General features: G+C 43.2%; 1 long non-coding RNA gene across 1 annotated transcript; it reads left to right on the top strand.

Annotated features, from left to right (window-relative positions):
• The first annotated feature begins 4773 nt into the window (after positions 1-4773).
• Positions 4774-5816, top strand: LOC125528469. Its single transcript, XR_007292396.1, has 3 exons — positions 4774-4923; positions 5070-5165; positions 5387-5816. It is a non-coding gene; the product is annotated as an uncharacterized LOC125528469 (long non-coding RNA).
• Positions 5817-6391: the final 575 nt, after the last annotated feature.

The following is a 6391-nucleotide window of genomic DNA, read 5'->3' as shown; positions in this document are numbered from 1 at the left end:
GCAACAGCCGCCGACGGGCACCAGCGGCGGAGCGTGTGGTGGGTGTTCCGCGCACACCCAACAGGGACGCCACGCGCACTACACTACGTCGGGGACTGCGCCACCGCCGCGGTGTAGCCTCCCAGCTGGAGCTGTCCTTTGATGACGGTGGAGTGGCTGAGTGATGACAACGGACCGGTGCCATTGGCGAATGTGGGAGAAGCAGACGAGATAAGCTACAGCGATGGAGGGGAAAATGCGACGCAGGACTCACCGGTCGTGAGGGTTTTTATAGCTAGCTGGTAAGCATTGGGATTTTGGGGGATTTCACCGAGTCGGGCGGGAAGCTTGCGCGGGAATGGGCTCACCAACGATTCATTGTCGCCACCGTTTGGCAAAAAGAACACCCCCGCGCGCTGCGCAAGCTTGCGCTGTAAGCCGTCCGCGGCAGCGGGGTGACAAGATGTGCGAGAGGAGGACGAAAGGCCACGTACACATATGGTTGATAAAAAAAGTTTGTGATTTAATTAACTACTATACCACCGTCCTGTTTTATAAGTATGATTTAACTAATAAAATATGAATGCATGTCGCCAAAGATTATATAGTTAGATTTGTATTTGAACATATTTTCAATTATATAATTTTTAAAACATGCATTAATATTTTGTTGGTTAAATTTGAGGGCAAAGTATGGCACGAAATATAAAGGAGACTATAGACTAGACGGAGGTGGTACCACACAGCCGCTCTCTACGCAGCGACGCAACTGTCGGCCGGCTTGTAGGCGACCATTTGCTGTGTGTTCAATGGCTCCATGCATGTGGTTGCTTACGGTTCAGGCGGCCGCGGCACGCTCTGCTCGCGTCCCGTCGTGCGCGCTCTGCTCTTGCGTCCCTCCGGGTGCTCTGCCCTCGTCCCTCCACGTGTGCTTCCAGTGTTTTGGGCCGGCGCACGATCACGCACGTTCGTGTGCAAACAGTTGCACCGGGCGCGGCGCGACGATGCAGTTACCCGCTGCCAAAACTGCCATGCGGACGCGCCGAGAATCCATGGCGCCCGGCCCTCTTTTATTCCTGCGGCCATTTACCTTCATCTCTCGTCTCACACGTCACAATAAGCACACCCGCGAGGACACATACAGAGAGGGCATCCAGCGGTTCCAATGACGCTCCATGTGGCTCCAATGGCGCTCCCAGCGGCCGACGACGATAATGGCGGGCAGTTCACCACGCATCACGTAGTGGACACCCACGTGAGGGGGAAGGCCCTCTCGGTGGTGTACACGAACGATCCAGTCTCGATGGAGAGCTCCATCCAAACTATGGAGCAGTTCCTTGCCGAGGACAAGTACCGAGTGGTCGGCTTCGACCTCGAGTACACCATCGGTCGTGCAGGGCACGATCAGAAGGTTGTCGTCGCCTAGTTGTGCGTGCGACATGACGTCCTCGTCTACCACTTCCACCTTGCTACAAGGCCTTGCGAGCATTTATCCAGGTTTATCAAGAGCTCCGACTACAGTTTCGCTACGGTGGACACCACCAATGATCTAAAAGCGCTGAAGGTTTCAGACTTGAAATGCCCGAATCTTGTCAACATCCTGCACCACTACAAGGTCTGGGGCACCGACAAAAGCAAACTGAACTCCCTGGTTGACCTCGCCTCGGCCATCATCGACCCCTACTATGCGAAGATGAAGCAAGAGAGCAATAAGGACAAGAACGCCTGGCACAGTGTGTGGCATAAGAGACTGGATGAACAACATGTCAAGTACGCGTCCATAGACGCGTACACAAGCTACGAGATGTACAGGTGGATCATTGACATGAGGAACTGTCTTCTTCCTGACCCAGACGAGGGATCGAGCCACATAGCAGTGACAGGAGCGCCACAAGAAGTAGATGACTAGACGATCGTTTCTCCTACTTTAGAATGCATGCAATTGTTTATTGAGGTGTGTGCGAATGATCTGTATAGTCACTTATGTAATTGGATGTTTATTTCAGTTATTCTACTGTAGACAGAGAAATTCACACGGCTTATTAGCAGCAACCGTCTGTGTTATTATTGGTCTTCGCACACATTTCAGATTACGGACCTGTTTGTCACGTATCACACACATCTTGTTCAGTTGAACCATTTCCATTGTGTTGCCTAATCACACACAGTTCATCCCAGTGAACCGTATGCTGTATATCGCACACGCCTTCATCTAGATGCCCATGTCTTTTGTGCCTCCTCATCGCACATTGAGCTGAACTGTATGTCCTGCATCGCACACGCAACTAAATTCTGAACCGTGTTTGATGCATCTGTCATCGCAAACGTTTTGCACCTTTTTTGACAGTTTCTTTACACCAACGTTTGCGATTATGGCATCGCACACAGTTTTGTCGAAGGATCTCTGATTCGACTGTCGCGTTTGGACCATCCTGCAGTAGTGAATCTTTACCTCCGGACCATTCCGGAGCTCCTCGTCATGTTCGTGATCTCATCTGAAACTCCGAACAACATACGGTCACCAACATACATAACTCATATAGTACTATATCGTCAACAAACGTTAAGCGTGCGGACCCTACGGATCCGAGAACTATGTAGACATGACCGGGACACCTCGCTGGTCAATAACCAATAGCGGAACCTGGATGCCCATATTGGCTCCTACATATTCTACGAAGATCTTTATCGATCGAACCTTATGACAACATACGTAATTTCATTTGTCTATCAGTATGTTACTTGCCCAAGATTCGATCATCGGTATCTTCATACCTAGTTTGATCTTGTTACTGGCAAGCCTGTTTACTCGCTCCGTAATGCATCATCCCGTAACTAACTCATTAGTCACATTGCTTGCAAGGCTTATAGTGATGTGCATTACCAAGAGGGCCCAGAGATACCTCTCTGATAATCGGAGTGAAAAATCCTAATCTCGATCCATGCCAACTCAACAAACACCATCGGAGACACTTGTAGAGCATCTTTATAATCACCCAATTATGTTGTGACGTTTGATACCACACAAGGTGTTCCTCCGGTATTCGGGAGTTGCATAATCTCATAGTTAAAGGAATATGTATATGACATGAAGAAAGCAATAGCAATAAAATTGAACGATCAATATGCTAAGCTAACGGATGGGTCTTGTCCATCACATCATTCTTCTAATAATGTGACCCCGTTCATCAAATGACAACACATGTCTATGGTTAGGAAATTTAACCATCTTTGATTAACAAGCTAGTCTAATAGAGGCTTACTAGGGATACGGTGTTTTGTCTATGTATCCACACATGTATCAAGTTTTCGATTAATACAATTCTAGCATGAATAATAAACATTTATCATGATATAAGGAAATATAAAATAACAACTTTATTATTGCCTCTAGAGTATATTTCCTTCAGCCGGTTTGTTGGGCACCCAAGCGATGGCAGTGCCATAGCCCCTCTGTCGGCTGATCCCCTTTCGAGCTGGCTCCATTCGCAGCATTGGTGCTTTGGGCATGTATGAGGGCTCCAGTGTCTCATTTTATTACCTGTTTGAGCTGTGTTGCTGCTCTTAGGCATCCATGTACCCTGTCGGAGCTTTTATTTCATTTATTTTTATTGCGTTGGGTTGTATCGTTGTTTGGACTTCTTGTCCTCGGCTGTAAGGGCGTCATTAATTTAACGCCGGCCGTAGGCCTCTTATCTAAAAAAACTAGGGGAAAGTTTTGAGGCGCTGGTTAACTAGGCCGGCACATTGGCCCCTCTAGCGCAGAAGAAATACTGCTCGAGTGTAGTCAAGCACAATCATAAATCCTATTTGACGCATGCAGGCCTTTCTGTACGTGGCTCACACCACCCCTCGAGTGTCTTTTGTGAGGACCTACGGGGCATTGTGTTTCGTTTTATCATATGGAAAGCTTCTATAAGCTTTCGATTCATTTCTAGAAAGCTTCAGCTAGGTTTCTCCCTATGTTTTCTTGGTTTTTCTTTGTTTACTCTGTTCTATTTTAATTTTTCTTGTTTTCATTTTTTCTCAAACATGACCTTTTCCAAAAATTCAAGAACATATTTTCAAATTTGCAATTGTTTACCATAATCCATGAAGATTTTTGAAATTTATCATATTTTTTCCTAATTTATGAAAGTTTTCTAAATTTGTGAACATTTTTCAAATTCATGATTGATTTTACAATTTTCCGATGTATGAAACTTTTATTATCTACTCCCTTCTTTCACAAGTATAAGATGTTCTGTTTTTTGAATCATATGCATATCTACATGTTTAGTGTGTTTTTAAGTCATTTAAGTCTGTATATAGTCCATATTGAGATAACCAAGACATATTATATTTGTGGGAGTAGAAAAATAGGTGGCTCCTTTATGGCGGGTAGGTCGCTGGCTTGAGACGTAGCGCGTACCCCCCCCCACCCCCTCACGCGTGGGTGTACGTATGGGCGGGCCCATTTCTCAGCTTTTTCTTTTGTTTTTTCCTTCCTTTTATTTTCTTTTCCTTTTTTATTTTTATTTTCTCTGTTTTCTTCTTTATTTTTTCATTTTTATGTTCATCGATTAAAAAAGTATTCATCAATGTAAAAAAAATGTTCATTGAATTCTAATTTTGTTCATCAGATTAAAAAACTTTTCATCAAATTCAATTTTTTTTCTTTTCCTTTTTTGCTTTCAATTCTGAAAACACCGTTCAAATTTGTGAACATTTTTTCAAAGGTTTTTATCATTTATGCCAGTAGTTGTGTCCCACTACTCAGTTTTGCCATTAGAAGTTACAACTGCTCAAAAATGCCATCAATCCGTGAGATGCTTGCATCTAGGTACTGTGAATGATCTGTCTGGAAAAGCTCGGCTATTTTTGGTCTATCCAGTGGCTATCTTGGATGCTTCATTCATTGTTTGGATATTTATTTCTCTAGCCAAGACCCTTAGCCAACTTCAGGTGAGCAGAACCTCTTTTCTGCTCGCTATTCTCTATTATTTCGTTTGCAGTATCTGTTATGGTGCCCTATCCTTTTCTTCTGTACCCGGTTTAATTTAAGAAAATGCACTGAACATTCATGATCTTTTTTGTTGTGTTCTTTATAGGCAAGAAGGTTGATGGCCAAACTTGACATTTATAGGAAATTCACTATTGCATTGGCTATTACTGTTCTGGTATCTATCGGCTGGATTGGTTATGAGGTATAGTGATGTATTAAAAACTATATTTGGATTCTGGATTACCAAATATTGTTTATTCATTGTCTTCACCCTTTGTGGAGGGAGTATTCTTTTAAATCATATCCGTACCTTTCTATTTTTAAGAATCTGGCAGTTTTTTTGTTCAGATGCAATGTACTACATCTCACTTGGTTATGTGTCTACTTTTTGTTCATTGATAGTAGAATTGTAACTTTTTGCAGATTTACTTCAAATCGACAGATGTGTTCAATGAGCGGTGGCAGTATGCATGGATAATTCCTGCTTTCTGGCATGCCCTATCATTCTCACTTCTTTGCGTCATTTCCTACCTGTGGGCGCCTTCTCAGAGCTCAATGAGGTATTGTCCTACTCTTTTGATGACTTCAACCTGGCTAATACATTGGCCTTACTGTCTCACTGCGATTTCCTAGCAGTAGAATTGCAGTACCAATCATCTGTTCTACGAATATCGGGAAATTTGGAAGCATGCCATTAAGCTGTCTCTTCAGTCATGCTACCATTTATTGTTGGGAAGTGTTGCCTGCTACTGCCATTTTGTCACAAATGCAAACGTGCAACCTCAAAAAATGTTGTCAGGACTAGTTGTGTCCCACTACTCAGTTTTGCCATTAGAAGTTACAACTGCTCAAAAATGCCATCAATCTATGAGATGCTTGCTCAAAATGCCATTAGATATCTCAAAAATTGCCATCGTTCTGTTAGATGTTTGCTCAAAATGCCATTAGACATTGTTATTTTTACGTCAAACCCGTTGACCATGTTCTATGACAAAAATAAGTCTAGACCCACATGTCAGTTTTCTCTATCTCACAATGATATGTGTGGCCCCACTTGTCAGGAGTAACCAAGCGAATAATTTTATAGGAAAATAAGAACGCTGTTGGGATCAAGTGGGCCCCATACTTTATTGTAGTGAGATAGAGGGAGAGCCGGCATGTTGGTTCATAGGTATTTATGTCATTATAACATGGCAAAAGAGATTTGAGATCACAATAATGGTGTTTAGTGGCATTTTTGAGCATGTGTCTAATGAAGCGATGGCATTTTTGAGCAGTTGAAATTTCTAGTGGCAAAATTGAGTAGTGGGACACAACCGGTGGCATAACTGATAAAAACCCTTTTTCAAATTGTGGACAGTTTCTGAAATCATGAACATGTTTTTGAAATTTTATTCATCTAGTTTAAAAAATGTTCATAAAATTCCA

This window comes from Triticum urartu, unplaced genomic scaffold (assembly GCF_003073215.2).
Source record: "Triticum urartu cultivar G1812 unplaced genomic scaffold, Tu2.1 TuUngrouped_contig_4895, whole genome shotgun sequence".
Classification (NCBI taxonomy): domain Eukaryota; kingdom Viridiplantae; phylum Streptophyta; class Magnoliopsida; order Poales; family Poaceae; genus Triticum; species Triticum urartu.
Note: the sequence above shows the minus strand (reverse complement) of the source record. Positions and strands in the feature narration are given on the sequence as shown.